This window comes from Pleurodeles waltl, chromosome 7 (genome assembly GCF_031143425.1).
Source record: "Pleurodeles waltl isolate 20211129_DDA chromosome 7, aPleWal1.hap1.20221129, whole genome shotgun sequence".
Taxonomy (NCBI): domain Eukaryota; kingdom Metazoa; phylum Chordata; class Amphibia; order Caudata; family Salamandridae; genus Pleurodeles; species Pleurodeles waltl.
Window position 1 is genome coordinate 624,491,334 of NC_090446.1, and position 20,779 is coordinate 624,512,112.

The following is a 20,779-nucleotide window of genomic DNA, read 5'->3' on the forward strand; positions in this document are numbered from 1 at the left end:
CCTGGCTTCCTGACCTGCCTCTGAAGCCCTTGGGTGCTGAGGTAAGACATAAAAAAAGATTAAAAAAATAGATCAGTGGTACAGTTCATCTCCCCAAAAATGTTGTGAGAGGAAAAGGCAAATGCTGTAACTTTTTTTTAATTAAGGTCCCCTACAGTACTAGTATTGAGTTGACCTTTTCTTAATTTCCTAAACCTAGGCCCTATTTCAAATTTTCGAAACCTAAACTACATTTGAAACTACTAATGCATAACAATGGATGATCTTTGCTTCTCAAATCCCTTTGATGGGCCAATTACGTCTCCCTTTTCAATGCATAGATGCATACTACACATCACTGGGAGATGGGGACTGTATGAGTTACATAAAGAAAGACACAGAGAACGCTAACTCACTGAGATTACTACTACCACTGTGTCAGTGATAGGACAGAGGAGTCTGCATGCCTTTTTAGATAATCTGACCAAAGCAAGCACCAATGAGTACGATTAGGTAGTGCTGAGCACCTGACTAGCTCAAACTGGATCACATAATATTCATAATATAAACTTAACATACCTCAGATTGTGAGAAGCATGCTATTTGCAAAAACAAATATAAGAATTGTAGAACACAACAAATAAATAATTACTCACTGAGCCCGACACCACAAGGCCCAGCAGGTTGAGCAGGTCCTGCTCGTGGTCTAGTATTTTCCGATCCTTGGCTGGAGTCAGATTTGGCTTGCATTATCTCATAGCTTTAGCTTACAACTTGCTATAAAGATATACAAAGTGCTATCCATTAACCTCATTGACTTCTCAAATGCATGTTTTATTTGCATCTTGTTACCTGCAGTCCTGCATTTATACCGAGGGCAAAGAAAACTGCAAGAATTATGATATAAAGAAAAACTGTAGAACTTAATAAAAAAACACTAAACATCAAAAACTAGGGGGCATATTTATGAGAGGTTTTGTCACTTTTGCACCACACAATGTGGTACATGCGTGAGACAAACCTCCAAGTCAGATTTTTTAAGCTCGGAGCTACTTTGAGTGTCTCTGAGTGGCTTAAAAAATCTGGAGTACTGCAATGTAGCACAAATCGCTGCATTGCCTTACTCTGCCCTGACAAGGCATTCCATGGACGTTCCCATGCAACACCCATGGATTTTGACGTATCCCCATAGTTACAAGAACTTGTAAACCTGGGGATACGCCAAAATCTTACAACTTCCCAAGGGAGACATAACGAGGAGAAATATCTATATTTAGCCTTGTTTCTTGCTCTTTTGATAATGCAGCACCGATAGAAAGAGGAATATGCCTCCGAAGATTGGTTTGGTGCAGGAAGGTGCCCCTTCATGCACAAAAATAATCCAGCATTCAGCACAGGTACCCTTGCACCATGGATGCAAGGGTGCCTTTGTTTGCACTAGGCAGCCAAAAGGGTGCTAGTGCATGTGAAAGAACAGGAATATGCCATATTGTGATAAATATGGTGCATTCCTGCCCCTTCTCTGTCACACAGCACACTATGGTAACTTGCTACACTGTGTGACTTGGCCATAAGTATTGCCTTAATTTTGTGTATGCAAACATCATTTGACTACAAAAATAGAAAATGTTCATTGTTCATATCTTGGCTGCAGTGCTTAATTTGAGCCTGTGGCTGCAGGTTGGGCCCATCGTGCACTAATTTTTGGTGAACTGCCCTTATATTTCCTCTACAGAATTTGAGCCAGAGTAAGATAATGCAAAAAAAGCAAATGGGGAAAGAAGCTGGAAGTGAAAGATGACAAATAGTGATAAAGGGAAAACGTGTGGATGAAAAATAACCAGCAAGAGAGAGATAAAGGGACTGGAGGTGTTGGTGGTTGGACATGAGGTGGATTGGTATTTGGCACTATGGTTTTCGATAGCGGGAGCCATGGGCATATGAGCTAATCTTTGCAGCATATACCGCCGGTGGCATTATGAGCCTGCCTACCACCATGGCAGTAGACCCTACCGGTGACAGGGAAATCCTTCCCTGTCACCAGTAGGCGGCTCCACCCACCCCAAAAAACTCACCGGATGCCCCCCAGCCCCCTCCATCCAAACTCCCCCCTGATCCTCACACTCCCCTCCACCCCCATACAAACACACACCCGCAGACACACACCACACATACACCTACTCACTCACATTGGCATACACGCATTCATACATGCATACTTCCAGACATGCTTGCACACACTTCACCATTCTTACAAGCATTCACTCACACACATAAAACCATGCAAATAACACAACACATACAGACGCAATCACACACACACACAACACCACCCACCCTTACTTTTGTTGAGGATGTCTTCCGGCAGATAAAGGGAAAGGGCGCTGCTACAGCCAGCAGCGCCCCGCCAGCAAAACACCACCAGGCCCTATCACAGGTCATGATACTGCTGGCGGCGTTCTACTGGCGTGGCGGTACTGGTGGTAGCAGCGCCAACTTACCACCGTCTGCCAGTATGATCACTGCCGGATTTCCACTCCTCTTGTGGCGGAAGTCTGGCAGTGATCATAATATGGGAGACGGATGGTAGCCGCAGTGAAAGTATGTTGGCGGCGGTCACCAGGGCGGTAGGCCGTTTTTACCACCATTGTTATAATGAAGGCCTATGTGTACTTTACCACTGTTATTTAGTACTAAAGTGCATGTGCTCTCTCCTAAGCATGGTAATATTGGTGTATTCCCAATTGTCATATTTAATTTACTTATACATCCACAGTAAAGTGCACTACATGTGTCCAGGGCCTGTAAATTAAATGCTACTTGTGGGCCTGCAGCACTGATTGTGCCACCCACCTAATTAGCCATTAAACCATGTCTCATGACTGACATGGCAAAACCTGGGTTTGCAGTCTTGTACTGCCATGCTGAACATGCTTCTGCCAGGCCCAAACCTTTCCTTTTTTGACATACAAGTCACCGCTAATGTCAGCCGTTGGCATTCCAGAGGACAGTATACAAAGTATCTAAAAGGCAGGACATGTACTTTTAAGTTTTACATGTCATGGTAATGAAAAACTCCCAATGTTGTTTTTCACTACAGCAAGGCCTATCACTCCCATTGGATAACACTAAGGATACCTTATTGCATCTTATAAGCATGATTCACACCCTGGAAGGGATAGACGTTTCAAGTTTGGTGTCTCTGAAATGACAATTTTAAATCAGAACTTATGGTGACATTGGATTTTAAATTGCAATTCTGGAAATGAAACTTTTAGAAAGTTGGCATTTTTTTACTTTAGCCATTTAGTGCAACCTGCCTATCTTAGATCACATATCTGAGGTGGGTTACAGCTGGGCTTTATGTATTCCTCTCTAGAGAGCCACACACAACAGGAGCTTAGGTGTGACTTTATGGGCCATCCTGGCAGGATGTGAGTGAGGAGCTGGACCAAGCCTCATTTACACCTGAATAGGCTGTGTCCTGTCCCCACACAAAGGGCTGAATACTACCATGTAGTGAGTCTGGAGCCAGACAGGAAGGGCAGGACCTCTGTGCACTTTAAAGGCCTGTATTTGATGTTTCCCTCATCAAAGGCCAAACTGGGTATAAGTACTGGACCTCTGACATCACCACTTCTGTTAACCTCTGGACCTGGGGTACTCTTCCAGGAAGGACTAGTCTGCTGGCCTCATGATCTGAGCCTCATGGACATAACAGGCTCCCCATAGCTCCTGGATCCATCTTGAATGTGTCCTGACCCCCAGGAGGCGCATCTATGGCTCTGGGCTCTTGGTAGTAGTACTTATTCTCTTTAAATCAAGCCTTTGGGCTCTTCACGAACAAGCCTGTTAGCTATGAAACCACTCCACTCTCATAGAAATGTGGCGCAAGCAGGCACAAGTTTGTAACTTCGCACAGTAAGTCTGGCCACTTGCGACTGCAAGACTTAAGCCCATCCATCCACGGCACCTGGCTGTCTCTCCGCTCCCAGTTGACCATCACCAGCAATGCTCTTCTTGACCCCAGTGAACTTCTAACTCATGAACAGGACATTTGGAGCAATTCTTGAGAAGGTAAAACTTCAGCAGGACAAATCTGGGACTATATCTGACCCACACCTTATTGCAGCCAGCTTGAACTTTTGATTTTGACCTGGTCTAGTGTGACCAGATAGCCGTGCTTGGCGCTTACTGTTTCTAGCTACTATTCTACAGTTTCTTCTATAAAAATGCATGTTTTTGTCATTTTGGTTTTGTTTCATTAATTCAATTTTGCTCTATTTCTCTAACCTGATGTGGAATATTTTTGTATGGTGTTTTCATTGTTTTACTGTTTAATTTGTTGCATAAATAATTTACATATTGCTTCTAAGTTATCTACCGGAGGGTGATCAAAGGTTAATTGAGGGTTTGTCTGACACTTACCCTGACTAGGATTGTGGTTACTGTTTGACTAAGGTTTTCAACCCAATCCTCCAGCAACCTCATTTATAACAGTTTCCATTTAATCACTGTAGGAAAGTCTTCCTTTTTGCCCTGGTCACCCTCAAACGTTTTGGACAGATATTGGTGGTTACTGACTCTTGACTGTGCCCTGGGTACTGCTAACCAGTTCCAGGACCAGTGCTCTGAGTAAAATGGCTTAAGCAAATTAGTCTAATTATAATTGGCTCCATCATCCTACCTATAAGTCCCTATTATATGGCAGGGCATGTAGGCTTAGGGACCCCATCATAGGTAGTGCACCCATACATGTACTGCTGTGGTACCTAGGCCCTCATTCCCACTTTGGTAATCTGAGGACATCTGCAGTGGCAGACTCACCACCGCCGGACCGGCGGTGAAGACTTCCATACTATGACCATGGTGGTGTTCCCAACAGAACACAGAAAAAATGCCAGCAGCACCACCAGTGTGGGTGTAACGCTGCGGCCGGCGGTAGACATCTCCAGGCTACCAGAGACCATGTTTCTGCTGACCATAGTACGACCCAGCACACCATAAGGATTTCTGGGTCAGTCTCACCACTAAGAAAAGCCTGACAGAAATTAGCAACATAAAAGGAGACACTCACCTTCAGGAACACAGACATGTCTGCAGCTGCCATGAAACCCGAACTGGAAGTCTTCCCACTGCTCCTGCTGGCCATGTAACTCCAGAACCAGCGACATCGATGAAGACAACACCGTAAGTACACCCACCCAGCACACATTGGAGGGAAGGCCATTAGTACACACCCACACACAACACACAACCCCACCACGGCTAGCCACGCTCACACACACATGCAAACAGACACCCGTACAAACACACAAACACATCTACATAAACACACACAAACAACGCACACCAGGTCCAACATACATGAGTCATACACACACCACATGGCACACTCACACCACTGAGTCACACAGCCACAACACCAGTGTGACCACTGGCATTGGTAAAAACGCAGAATGCACACCTCCATAGGAAAACACACAATGCCAGCAACACTTAACAACAGCACACAACCAATACAGACACTGCCAAACAACATGTCTCATCACATACCACCTCCATCCAACACACAAAGTACATTACTGATGAATCACAACACACACCACTGCCACACAATGCCAAACAACACCAACAAAAAACAACACAGCAAGTACATAGCACACCTCACCCACACAACTCATGCTGCTACAAACTAATAACATACATGGAAGACACACACCAAATTGCACATATACAACACACACATCTGAAAGGAAAGGCAGGACAAGTATGTAAACCTTGACACCAATGGGTGACTGGTACAGATATGTTAAAATCATGCCCTCAGTAAATAAATAACTATATACAAAAGCGGCCTAATGTGGGTCTGCTACTGTGGTGACTGTGGGCATGATGAGACTTGTGGATAGATCTGGTAGTGTTGATGTAGTAAAAAAGAAGTGAGTGGTGTTGTGTCTGTGAGGGAGGAGGTGGGGGGACTCTGTGTAGGGAGTGGATGTTGTTGTGTGTACATGTGAATGTTGGCTGTGTGCATGGCGGTGGTGGGACTTGTGGTGCCTGTCTTTGTCTTCGCGAACCGTGTCTGTTGAGGTGGATGAATGCTAGTCTAACTGTGTGCTCTGGATGGGTGTGGGGATAGGGGTGTGGGATTGGGCATAGGTAGCTAGAGGGGGTACAGATGACGAAGGGACACTCGTTGCCAATAATGAGGAGACCAGAGCCTGAAAGGATCTCTGCAGGCCAGTCAGGGCACAGTGAATGCCTTCTAGGAAGGCATTGGTCTGCTGCATCTGTGATGCCAGACCCTGGATGGCGTTCACAATGGTTAACTGTCCCACCAGAGGTCAATAACCTCCTCATTGAGGGCAGTAGGGCTGACTTTGGCAAGAGCAGAGGTGCCTATGGCGAAGGAGACGCCCACCCTCCTGGGTGAGCAGGCACAGGCAACTGGGTGGGGAGCTACAGGGAGGACAGTGCTAGTAAAAGGGGTGACGGACAAGGATGGTGCTGTGCTGGTCCCAGAGGGTCTGCCACCACCAGGGAGCGTCCATCGGAGGAGGAATCTGAAGAGGATGTTGTTGATCCCATCTCCTCCGTGGCACTCCTCTCACCCTCCATTCCACTAGTCCCTTCGGCTTCGCTGGCATCAACCTCCTGGGTCCCATGGGCTGCAGCTTTACCACTCGCTGGTGCCCCTTCTCCTTCACCTGATGAGGCTAATGCACACAAAGATAGTGGAGGAGAAGGAGGGAGGGTGGGAGAGAAAGAAATGGAGCAGTGGGTCAATACCTACACATGCACACAGACTGACAACCTAATTAACTGAGGGCATGCCATGCCATTGCATACCATTACATTGTAAGGCTCAACTTTAGGAAAACAGAGGGGAAACAGAAGCTATGCACTTTTGTGAGAAGGTAGCCTCTTTCTAGCCTTGTTACCCCCACTTTTGGCCTGTTTGTGAGTGTATGTCAGGGTGTTTGTCACTGTTTTCACTGTCTCACTAGGATCCTGATAGCCAGGCCTCAGTGCTCATAGTGAAAACACTATGGCCCTCATTACAACTTTGACGGGCGGCGGAGGCCGCCCGCCAAAGTTGCGCCGCAGAAATACCGCACCGCGGTCTGAAGACCGCGGCCGGCATTCTGAGTTTCCCGCTGGGCAGGCGGGCGGCCGCCTTAAGGCCGCCCGCCAGCCCAGCGGGAAACAACCTTCCCACGAGGACGCCGGCTCGGAATCGAGCCGGCGGAGTGGGAAGGTGCGACGGGTGCTACTGCACCCGTCGCGTATTTCACTGTCTGCTATGCAGACAGTGAAATACAAGCGGGGCCCTCTTACGGGGGCCCCTGCAGTGCCCATGCCATTGGCATGGGCACTGCAGGGGCCCCCAGGGGCCCCGCGACACCCCCTACCGCCATCCTGTTCCTGGCGGGCGAACCGCCAGGAACAGGATGGCGGTAGGGGGTGTCAGAATCCCCAAGGCGGCGCAGCATGCTGCGCCGCCTTGGAGGATTCTGACGGGCAGCGGAAAACCGGCGGGAGACCGCCGGTTTTCCTGCACTGACCGCGGCCAAAGCGCCGCGGTCAGAATGCCCTAAGGGGCACCGCCAGGCTGTCGGCGGTGCTCCCGCCAACCGCGAGCCTGGCGGTCACAGACCGCCAGGCTCGTAATGAGGGCCTATGTTTCCAGTATGTTTGTTATGTGTCACTGGGATCCTGCTAGTCAGGACCCCAGTGCTCATAAGGTTGTGGCCTATATGTATGTGTCACTGGGACCCTGTCACACAGGACCCCAGTGCTCATAGGTGTGCATGTATGTGTTCCCTGTGTGGTGCCTAACTGTCTCACTGAGGCTCTGCTAACCAGAACCTCAGTGGTTATGCTCTCTCATTACTTTCAAATTGTCACTAACAGGCTAGTGACCATTTTTACCAATTTACATTGGCTTACTGGAACACCCTTATAATTCCCTAGTATATGGTACTGAGGTACCCAGGGTATTGGGGTTCCAGGAGATCCCTATGGGCTGCAGCATTTCTTTTGCCACCCATAGGGAGCTCTGACAATTCTTACACAGGCCTGCCACTGCAGCCTGAGTGAAATAACGTCCACGTTATTTCACAGCCATTTTACACTGCACTTAAGTAACTTATAAGTCACCTATATGTCTAACCTTTACCTGGTAAAGGTTAGGTGCAAAGTTACTTAGTGTGTGGGCACCCTGGCACTAGCCAAGGTGCCCCCACATTGTTCAGAGCCAATTCACTGAACTTTGTGAGTGCGGGGACACCATTACACGCGTGCACTACATATAGGTCACTACCTATATGTAGCGTCACAATGGTAACTCTGAATATGGCCATGTAACATGTCTATGATCATGGAATTGCCCCCTCTATGCCATCCTAGCATAGTTGGCACAATCCCATGATCCCAGTGGTCTGTAGCACAGACCCTGGTACTGCCAGACTGCCCTTCCTGGGGTTTCACTGCAGCTGCTGCTGCTGCCAACCCCTCAGACAGGCAGCTGCCCTCCTGGGGTCCAGCCAGGCCTGGCCCAGGATGGCAGAACAAAGAACTTCCTCTGAGAGAGGGTGTGACACCCTCTCCCTTTGGAAAATGGTGTGAAGGCAGGGGAGGAGTAGCCTCCCCCAGCCTCTGGAAATGCTTTGTTGGGCACAGATGTGCCCAATTCTGCATAAGCCAGTCTACACCGGTTCAGGGACCCCTTAGCCCCTGCTCTGGCGCGAAACTGGACAAAGGAAAGGGGAGTGACCACTCCCCTGACCTGCACCTCCCCTGGGAGGTGTCCAGAGCTCCTCCAGTGTGCTCCAGACCTCTGCCATCTTGGAAACAGAGGTGCTGCTGGCACACTGGACTGCTCTGAGTGGTCAGTGCTACCAGGTGACGTCAGAGACTCCTGCTGATAGGCTCCTTCAGGTGTTAGTAGCCTTTCCTCTCTCCTAGGTAGCCAAACCCTCTTTTCTGGCTATTTAGGGTCTCTGTCTCTGGGGAAACTTTAGATAACGAATGCATGAGCTCAGCCGAGTTCCTCTGCATCTCTCTCTTCACCTTCTGATAAGGAAACGACCGCTGACCGCGCTGGAAGCCTGCAAACCTGCAACATAGTAGCAAAGACGACTAGTGCAACTCTGTAACGCTGATCCTGCCGCCTTCTCGACTGTTTTCCTGCTTGTGCATGCTGTGGGGGTAGCCTGCCTCCTCTCTGCACCAGAAGCTCCGAAGAAATCTCCCGTGGGTTGACGGAATCTTCCCCCTGCAACCGCAGGCACCAAAAAGCTGCATTACCGGTCCCTTGGGTCTCCTCTCAGCACGACGAGCGAGGTCCCTCGAATCCAGCGATGCTGTCCAAGTGACCCCCACAGTCCAGTGACTCTTCAGCCCAAGTTTGGTGGAGGTAAGTCCTTGAATCACCTCGCTGGGCTGCATTGCTGGGAACCGCGACTTTGCAGCTACTCCGGCCCCTGTGCACTTCCGGCGGAAATCCTTTGTGCACAGCCAAGCCTGGGTCCACGGCACTCTAACCTGCATTGCACGACTTTCTAAGTTGGTCTCCGGCGATGTGGGACTCCTTTGTGCAACTTCGGCGAGCACCGTTTAACGCATCCTCGTAGTGCCTGTTTCTGGCACTTCTCCGGGAGCTACCTGCTTCAGTGAGGGCTTTTTGTCTTGCTCGACGTCCCTTCTCTCTGCAGGTCCAATTTGCGACCTCCTGGTCCCTCCTGGGCCCCAGCAGCGTCCAAAAACGCCAAACGCACGATTTGCGTGTAGCAAGGCTTGTTGGCGTCCTTCCGGCGGGAAAACACTTCTGCACGACTCTCCAAGGCGAGCGGAATCCGTCCACCAAAGGGAAAGTCTCTAGCCCTTTTCGTTCCTGCAGAAACCTCAGCTTCTTCTGTCCAGTTGAAGCTTCTTTGCACCCGCAGCTGGCATTTCCTGGGCATCTGCCCATCTCCGACTTGCTTGTGACTTTTGGACTTGGTCCCCTTGTTCCACAGGTACCCTAGATTGGAAATCCACAGTTGTTGCATTGCTGGTTTGTGTCTTTCCTGCATTATTCCTCTAACACGACTATTTTGTCCTTAGGGGAACTTTAGTGCACTTTGCACTCACTTTTCAGGGTCTTGGGGAGGGTTATTTTTCTAACTCTCACTATTTTCTAATAGTCCCAGCGACCCTCTACAAGGTCACATAGGTTTGGGGTCCATTCGTGGTTCGCATTCCACTTTTGGAGTATATGGTTTGTGTTGCCCCTATCCCTATGTTTCCCCATTGCATCCTATTGTAACTATACATTGTTTGCACTGTTTTCTAAGACTATACTGCATATTTTTGCTATTGTGTATATATATCTTGTGTATATTTCCTATCCTCTCACTGAGGGTACACTCTAAGATACTTTGGCATATTGTCATAAAAATAAAGTACCTTTATTTTTAGTATAACTGTGTATTGTGTTTTCTTATGATATTGTGCATATGACACTAAGTGGTACTGTAGTAGCTTCACACGTCTCCTAGTTCAGCCTAAGCTGCTCTGCTAAGCTACCATTATCTATCAGCCTAAGCTGCTAGACACCCTATACACTAATAAGGGATAACTGGGCCTGGTGCAAGGTGCAAGTACCCCTTGGTACTCACTACAAGCCAGTCCAGCCTCCTACATTGGTTGTGCAGTGGTGGGATAAGTGCTTGAGACTACTTACCACTCTTGTCATTGTACTTTTCATAAGAGAAAAATATACAAAACAAGGTCAGTGTATTTACACATAGCCAAAAAGTTTTGCATTTCCTCTTTTCACTCTTTTCTAAGTGCTGAAAAGTACTTCTAAACTTTCAAAAAGTTCTTAAAAGTTTAAAAAGTTTTTTTCTGTCTTTCCAAAAAGTTCTGAAAACTTTTGTCTCTTTCTCTATCACTTTAACTCTCTCTAAAAAATGTCTGGCACAGGCCAAAGTGTTGATCTGTCCAAACTTGCATATGACAACCTTAGCTGGAAAAGAGCAAGGAGTCTCTGTATAGAGAGAGGTTTGAGTGTAGGGAAGAATCCTGCCTTAGAACTATTAATTAACATGCTTAGAGAACAGGATAAGGCCATAGGTGCCCCATCTGTTGAAAAAGTACCTAATAGTTCCCAATCAGATTCAGGGACTCCCCCAGGAAAAGATTCAGGAAAGAAACTTCCTAGCCTGCCCATTACTAGACAATCTAGCATAGATGGTAATGATGATGAGCCACACCATAGAAATAGTGTTGTCTCACATCATAGCAAAAGCATTTATTCTCACCATACTGGTAGTAATGTTTCTGTAAACCAAGCTGTTAAGTTGGCTACTGTAAGGGACAGGTCTCCTTCTGTTCATTCCCGTCATAGCTCTGTTTCTAGAAATGTCCCTCCCACCAACCCTGATGACAGAATGTTAGAGAGGGAACTCAATAAGTTGAGGGTGGAACAAACCAGACTGAAGCTTAAAAAGCAACAGCTGGATTTGGATAGACAGTCTTTTGAATTAGAGAAGGAAAGACAGAAGTTGGGTTTAGATACCCATGGTGGCTGCAGCAGTATTCCCCATAGTCATCCTGCAAAAGAGCATGATTCCAGGAATCTGCACAAGATAGTTCCCCCTTATAAGGAGGGGGATGACATTAACAAGTGGTTTGCTGCACTTGAGAGGGCCTGTGTTGTACAGGATGTCCCTCAAAGGCAGTGGGCTGCTATCCTATGGCTATCATTTAGTGGAAAAGGTAGGGATAGGCTCCTTACTGTGAAAGAAAATGATGCTAATAATTTCCAAGTTCTTAAGAATGCACTCCTGGATGGTTATGGCCTAACCACTGAACAGTACAGGATAAAGTTCAGAGAGACCAAAAAGGAGTCTTCACAAGACTGGGTTGATTTCATTGACCATTCAGTGAAGGCCTTGGAGGGGTGGTTACATGGCAGTAAAGTTACTGATTATGAAAGCCTGTATAACACAATCCTGAGAGAGCATATACTTAATAATTGTGTGTCTGATTTGTTGCACCAGTACCTGGTAGACTCTGATCTGACCTCTCCCCAAGAATTGGGAAAGAAGGCAGACAAATGGGTCAGAACAAGAGTGAACAGAAAAGTTCATACAGGGGGTGACAAAGATGGCAATAAGAAGAAAGATGGTGAAAAATCTCAAGATAAGCATGGGGATAAGGGTAAAACCAAAGATCCCACTTCAAATCTTAAACACTCTTCAGAGGGTGGGGATAAAACAAATTCTTCCTCTTCTTCCCAACCTGCACACATTAAAAAGCCTTGGTGCTTTGTGTGTAAAAATAGAGGCCATAGGCCAGGGGATAAGTCCTGTCCAGGTAAACCCCCTGAGCCTACCACCACTAATACATCAAGCTCTAGTGCCCCTAGCAGTAGTGGTACTAGTGGTGGGACTGCTGGCAACAGTCAAGCAAAGGGTGTAGTTGGGTTCACTTATGGGTCCATAGTGGAAACTGATGTCATCAGTCCCAAGACAGTTTCTGTCACACCTAGTGGCATTGGCCTTGCCACACTGGCTGCTTGTCCCCTTACAATGGATAAGTACAGGCAGACAGTTTCAATAAATGGTGTTGAGGCCTTGGCCTACAGGGACACAGGTGCCAGTTTCACTTTGGTGACTGAAAACCTAGTGCACCCTGATCAACACATCATTGGACAACAGTATAAAATTATTGATGTCCATAACTCCACTAAGTTTCTTCCCTTAGCTATAATTCAGTTTAGTTGGGGTGGAGTTACTGGCCCTAAGCAGGTGGTGGTATCACCTAGCTTACCTGTAGACTGTCTCTTAGGTAATGACCTAGAGGCCTCAGGTTGGGCTGATGTAGAGTTTTATGCCCATGCAGCCATGCTGGGCATCCCTGAGGAATTGTTCCCTCTCATTTCAAGTGAAATGAAAAAGCAAAGGAGAGAAGGCCTGAAAACTCAGGAACCCTCTCCATCAACAGGTAAAAAGGGTATCACAGTATCCCCTAACCACCCTACCATTCAGGATACTATTCCTGTGGTGGGAGAAACCTCTCCTGGGGTGGCACCTGTTCCAAGGGAATCATCAGCTGGCAAAGCTGGACTCCCTGATGTGGAAGTACCTCTCTGTGGGATAACTAACATTGGTGAGAAAAACAGCACCATTTTAGTTAACATGGAGCATCCCTCCAACCCTCCCAGAGAAACTTTAGTGCAGAAACCCTGCACTACCTCACAACACTTAGGACAGCATCCCTGCCCTAGTGTGGAGCTCATAGGACAGCATCCCTGCCCTGCTCCAACTCAAGAGAAACAGCATCCCTGTTCTCTCTTCCAGCCAGATGGACAAAGTTTTTGCCCAGCTATGGCTTTTCTGAGACAGCATCCCTGTCTGGCATTTCCATCACTACAAATAGGTTCAGTGGACAATTCCCACTGCTCTAAACTAAAACTTACTGATAGAAACTCTGAAAATACATCTTCACATTGTTGCTTAGCTAATAAACTTCAATCAGGGTGGTTTACATCCCCACAGGGAAGTAACCATATAGTGGATGATAAAGGGAGTAACCAGTCTATTGCAGAGCTACTCTCTACTTATCACCACTTAGACAATAAAGTCTCAACTGGCCAAGGTTAGCCTTATTGTCCTTCGTTTGGGGGGGGGTTGTGTGAGAAGGTAGCCTCTTTCTAGCCTTGTTACCCCCACTTTTGGCCTGTTTGTGAGTGTATGTCAGGGTGTTTGTCACTGTTTTCACTGTCTCACTGGGATCCTGATAGCCAGGCCTCAGTGCTCATAGTGAAAACAGTATGGGCCTGATTCTAACTTTGGAGGACGGTGTTAAACCGTCCCAAAAGTGGCGGATATACCACCTACCGTATTACGAGTTCCATAGGATATAATGGACTCGTAATACGGTAGGTGGTATATCCGCCACTTTTGGGACCGTTTAACACCGTCCTCCAAAGTTAGAATCAGGCCCTATGTTTTCAGTATGTTTGTTATGTGTCAATGGGATCCTGCTAGTCAGGACCCCAGTGCTCATAAGGTTGTGGCCTATATGTATGTGTCACTGGGACCCTGTCACACAGGACCCCAGTGCTCATAGGTGTGCATGTATGTGTTCCCTGTGTGGTGCCTAACTGTCTCACTGAGGCTCTGCTAACCAGAACCTCAGTGGTTATGCTCTCTCATTACTTTCAAATTGCAGGCTAACAGACTAACAGGCTAGTGACCATTTTTACCAATTTACATTGGCTTACTGGAACACCCTTATAATTCCCTAGTATATGGTACTGAGGTACCCAGGGTATTGGGGTTCCAGGAGATCCCTATGGGCTGCAGCATTTCTTTTGCAACCCATAGGGAGCTCTGACAATTCTTACACAGGCCTGCCACTGCAGCCTGAGTGAAATAACGTCCACGTTATTTCACAGCCATTTTACACTGCACTTAAGTAACTTATAAGTCACCTATATGTCTAACCTTTACCTGGTAAAGGTTAGGTGCAAAGTTACTTAGTGTGTTGGCACCCTGGCACTAGCCAAGGTGCCCCCACATTGTTCAGAGCCAATTCACTGAACTTTGTGAGTGCGGGGACACCATTACACGCGTGCACTACATATAGGTCACTACCTATATGTAGCTTCACAATGGTAACTCCGAATATGGCCATGTAACATGTCTATGATCATGGAATTGCCCCCTCTATGCCATCCTAGCATAGTTGGCACAATCCCATGATCCCAGTGGTCTGTAGCACAGACCCTGGTACTGCCAGACTGCCCTTCCTGGGGTTTCACTGCAGCTGCTGCTGCTGCCAACCCCTCAGACAGGCAGCTGCCCTCCTGGGGTCCAGCCAGGCCTGGCCCAGGATGGCAGAACAAAGAACTTCCTCTGAGAGAGGGTGGGACACCCTCTCCCTTTGGAAAATGGAGTGAAGGCAGGGGAGGAGTAGCCTCCCCCAGCCTCTGGAAATGCTTTGTTGGGCACAGATGTGCCCAATTCTGCATAAGCCAGTCTACACCGGTTCAGGGACCCCTTAGCCCCTGCTCTGGCGCGAAACTGGACAAAGGAAAGGGGAGTGACCACTCCCCTGACCTGCACCTCCCCTGGGAGGTGTCCAGAGCTCCTCCAGTGTGCTCCAGACCTCTGCCATCTTGGAAACAGAGGTGCTGCTGGCTCACTGGACTGCTCTGAGTGGCCAGTGCAACCAGGTGACGTCAGAGACTCCTGCTGATAGGCTCCTTCAGGTGTTAGTAGCCTTTCCTCTCTCCTAGGTAGCCAAACCCTCTTTTCTGGCTATTTAGGGTCTCTGTCTCTGGGGAAACTTTAGATAACGAATGCATGAGCTCAGCCGAGTTCCTCTGCATCTCTCTCTTCACCTTCTGATAAGGAAACGACCGCTGACCGCGCTGGAAGCCTGCAAACCTGCAACATAGTAGCAAAGATGACTACTGCAACTCTGTAACGCTGATCCTGCCGCCTTCTCGACTGTTTTCCTGCTTGTGCATGCTGTGGGGGTAGCCTGCCTCCTCTCTGCACCAGAAGCTCCGAAGAAATCTCCCGTGGGTCGACGGAATCTTCCCCCTGCAACCGCAGGCACCAAAAAGCTGCATTACCGGTCCCTTGGGTCTCCTCTCAGCACGACGAGCGAGGTCGCTCGAATCCAGCGACGCTGTCCAAGTGACCCCCACAGTCCAGTGACTCTTCAGCCCAAGTTTGGTGGAGGTAAGTCCTTGCCTCACCTCGCTGAGCTGCATTGCTGGGAACCGCGACTTTGCAGCTACTCCGGCCCCTGTGCACTTCCGGCGGAAATCCTCTGTGCACAGCCAAGCCTGGGTCCACGGCACTCTAACCTGCATTGCACGACTTTCTAAGTTGGTCTCCGCCGACGTGGGACTCCTTTGTGCAACTTCGGCGAGCACCATTTCACGCATCCTCGTAGTGCCTGTTTCTGGCACTTCTCCGGGTGCTACCTGCTTCAGTGAGGGCTCTTTTTCTTGCTCTACGTCCCTTCTCTCAGCAGGTCCAATTTGCGACCTCATGGTCCCTCCTGGGCCCCAGCAGCGTCCAAAAACGCTAAACGCACGATTTGCATGTAGCAAGGCTTGTTGGTGTCCTTCCGGCGGGAAAACACTTCTGCACGACTTTCCAAGGCAAGTGGGATCCGTCCACCAAAGGGGAAGTCTCTAGCCCTTTTCGTTCCTGCAGAAACCTCAGCTTCTTCTGTCCAGTCGAAGCTTCTTTGCACCCACAGCTGGCATTTCCTGGGCATCTGCCCATCTCCGACTTGCTTGTGACTTTTGGACTTGGTCCCCTTATTCCACAGGTACCCTAGATTGGAAATCCACAGTTGTTGCATTGCTGGTTTGTGTCTTTCCTGCATTATTCCTCTAACACGACTATTTTGTCCTTAGGGGAACTTTAGTGCACTTTGCACTCACTTTTCAGGGTCTTGGGGAGGGTTATTTTTCTAACTCTCACTATTTTCTAATAGTCCCAGCGACCCTCTACAAGGTCACATAGGTTTGGGGTCCATTCGTGGTTCGCATTCCACTTTTGGAGTATATGGTTTGTGTTGCCCCTATCCCTATGTTTCCCCATTGCATCCTATTGTAACTATACATTGTTTGCACTGTTTTCTAAGACTATACTGCATATTTTTGCTATTGTGTATATATATCTTGTGTATATTTCCTATCCTCTCACTGAGGGTACACTCTAAGATACTTTGGCATATTGTCATAAAAATAAAGTACCTTTATTTTTAGTATAACTGTGTATTGTGTTTTCTTATGATATTGTGCATATGACACTAAGTGGTACTGTAGTAGCTTCACACGTCTCCTAGTTCAGCCTAAGCTGCTCTGCTAAGCTACCATTATCTATCAGCCTAAGCTGCTAGACACCCTATCCACTAATATGGGATAACTGGGCCTGGTGCAAGGTGCAAGTACCCCTTGGTACTCACTACAAGTCAGTCCAGCCTCCTACAACTTTAATCCAACTAATGTGGGATCATTGGCACCTTTGACTACATGAAGGGTCATAGAACACACAGTAGTACAGTACTTGCCACAGACTCATTGTCGTTTACATAGCCAATTCCTGCATGTCAAGGTAGCATGCTTACAAATCCTTCTACAATGTGGCCAGTTACATTTTGTCCCCTGCAATCATCTACACCTACAGTCTCAGGCCACTGATTTGGCTCACACAATTACCTCTGTCATAGTGGCAGACCATTGGTGATGGCAATGCCCTGACACCTCAGGTACACTGATGTTGAAGGAAGGAGCTGGTCACCCAAAACATGATAAATGTCAGGAAACAATATCCTAAATTTGAGTTCCTTCCCACTTGAGTCACCGTCTGCATGGTTTTGGAACACATACCTGTTACAATTCCTGCAAGGATGGCACATAGCATAGCCGATGTCAACTACCAATGATCTACACAACATCTTCCCACTAGTAGGCACCCCAAACCCATACATGGCTAACGTTAGGGAGGTGGGAGCGTGTACTTACCCTCAAGCGCATCCACCTCAGGGTAGGCCACCACCAAAATGAGGGCCATTAGGGGGTTTCAGGGTCCGACGGGCACCCCTCCATCACTGGGATGATGTCCCCTGCCAGGCCTCCACGGTCTTCTGGGCCCAGCGTCTCAGGTCCTCCCACAGCTTTTTGCAGTGGGTACTCTGCCGGGCATGTTTTCTTGGCGATGGCACACCAAATCCCCTTCTTCTGATGGGCGCTGACCTGCATGGGTGACACAAACAGAAGGAAATAGTCATGTACAGTGGGATCACACCAACAGCAGTGAACTTCACACATCAGACACATCTTATGACCACACAAATGTGTCTTAATGGCACTTCCGCACCTAGGGGCATATTTATGAGACCCTAGCACAACTGGAACGTCACTTTATGTTACAATTTACTTGTAAATGTGGGCCCCTCTGATGCAGTTATCTGCGTCAGAGGGGCATGCAATGGGTGTTGCTGTGGGTGTGCCACAGCAACACCCATTGCATTTTGATGCTGCCTCAGATATACAAGATTTTGTGAACCTGAGGAAGCGACAAAATCTAACACAACCCCTAGGGGTGGCGTTAGCAAGGCACAACAAGGAGAAATACTTTTATTCCTCCTCGTTTTTTGCTTTTTCTATGCGTGCTACATTCTGCAGCATCCATAGAAAGAGGAAAATGCCAGAAATGGTTGTTTATGTGTAGGAAGGTGTTCCTTCCTGCACATAAACAATCATTTGAATATTTGAATTTGAAAATTAATTAGTGATTGTTTATGTGTGGGAAGAGACCTCTTACCGCACATAAATAATCACACCCCTCAATGCAGACATCCCTGCACAATGGTGAAAAGATGCCTGCTTTGGCACTGGCAGCTAAATTTAGTGCCAGTACAAGAGACAACACAGGGGTGCAGAGTAATCACTTAAATATGGCACATCCCTGCATTGTAAAAATGACAGGGTGTGGCGCTGCCACTTTTTACGCGTCGCACTCCGTCATTTTCCCATAAACATGGGACTTACTTCTTTGCCATCTGGAAACAGAGGACAGGAACTTGGACTCACCTGCTGCTCTGGTGCCCCATACAACTGTCCATACAGGGGTAAGACTCAGTCCATGATCTTCTCCAGTTCCTCCTTCTGGACGTGGCATAATTGTAGGAGGCTGGACTGGCTTGTAGTGAGTACCAAGGGGTACTTGCACCTTGCACCAGGCCCAGTTATCCCTTATTAGTGTATAGGGTGTCTAGCAGCTTAGGCTGATAGATAATGGTAGCTTAGCAGAGCAGCTTAGGCTGAACTAGGAGACGTGTGAAGCTACTACAGTACCACTTAGTGTCATATGCACAATATCATAAGAAAACACAATACACAGTTATACTAAAAATAAAGGTACTTTATTTTTATGACAATATGCCAAAGTATCTTAGAGTGTACCCTCAGTGAGAGGATAGGAAATATACACAAGATATATATACACAATAGCAAAAATATGCAGTATAGTCTTAGAAAACAGTGCAAACAATGTATAGTTACAATAGGATGCAACGGGGAAACATAGGGATAGGGGCAACACAAACCATATACTCCAAAAGTGGAATGCGAACCACGAATGGACCCCAAACCTATGTGACCTTGTAGAGGGTCGCTGGGACTATTAGAAAATAGTGAGAGTTAGAAAAATAACCCTCCCCAAGACCCTGAAAAGTGAGTGCAAAGTGCACTAAAGTTCCCCTAAGGACAAAAGAGTCGTGTTAGAGGAATAATGCAGGAAAGACACAAACCAGCAATGCAACAACTGTGGATTTCCAATCTAGGGTACCTGTGGAACAATGGGACCAAGTCCAAAAGTCACTAGCAAGTTGGAGATGGGCAGATGCCCAGGAAATGCCAGCTGCGGGTGCAAAGAAGCTTCGACTGGACAGAAGAAGCTGAGGTTTCTGCAGGAACAAAAAGGGCTAGAGACTTCTTCTTTGGTGGACGGATCCCTCTCGCCTTGGAGAGTCGTGCAAAAGTGTATTCCCACCGGAAGGACGCCAACAAGCCTTGCTACACGCAAATCGTGCGTTTGACGTTTTTGGACGCTGCTGGGGCCCAGGAGGGACCAGGAGGTCGCAAATTGGACCTGAAGAGAGAGGGGACGTCGAGCAAGACAAAGAGCCCTCACTGAAGCAGGTAGCACCCGGAGAAGTGCCAGAAACAGGCACTACGAGGATGCGTGAAACGGTGCTCGCCGAAGTTGCACAAAGGAGTCCCACGTCGCCGGAGACCAACTTAGAAAGTTGTGCAATGCAGGTTAGAGTGCCGTGGACCCAGGCTTGGCTGTGCACAGAGGATTTCCGCCGGAAGTGCACAGGGGCCGGAGTAGCTTGCAAAGTCGCGGTTCCCAGCAATGCAGCCCAGCGAGGTGAGGCAAGGACTTACCTCCACCAAACTTGGGCTGAAGAGTCACTGGACTGTGGAGGTCACTTGGACAGAGTCGCTGGATTCGAGGGACCTCGCTCGTCGTGCTGAGAGGAGACCCAAGGGACCGGTAATGCAGCTTTTTGGTGCCTGCGGTTGCAGGGGGAAGATTCCGTCGACCCACGGGAGATTTCTTCGGAGCTTCTGGTGCAGAGAGGAGGCAGACTACCCCCACAGCATGCACAAGCAGGAAAACAGTCGAGAAGGCGGCAGGATCAGCGTTACAGAGTTGCAGTAGTCGTCTTTGCTACTATGTTGCAGGTTTGCAGGCTTCCAGCGCGGTCAGCGGTCGTTTCCTTATCAGAAGGTGAAGAGAGAGATGCAGAGGAACTCGGCTGAGCTCATGCATTCGTTATCTAAAGTTTCCCCAGAGACAGAGACCCTAAATAGCCAGAAAAGAGGGTTTGGCTACCTAGGAGAGAGGAAAGGCTACTAACACCTGAAGGAGCCTATCAGCAGGAGTCTCTGACGTCACCTGGTGGCACTGGCCACTCAGAGCAGTCCAGTGTGCCAGCAGCACCTCTGTTTCCAAGATGGCAGAGGTCTGGAGCACACTGGAGGAGCTCTGGACACCTCCCAGGGGAGGTGCAGGTCAGGGGAGTGGTCACTCCCCTTTCCTTTGTCCAGTTTCGCGCCAGAGCAGGGGCTAAGGGGTCCCTGAACCGGTGTAGACTGGCTTATGCAGAATTGGGCAAATCTGTGCCCAACAAAGCATTTCCAGAGGCTGGGGGAGGCTACTCCTCCCCTGCCTTCACACCATTTTCCAAAGGGAGAGGGTGTTCC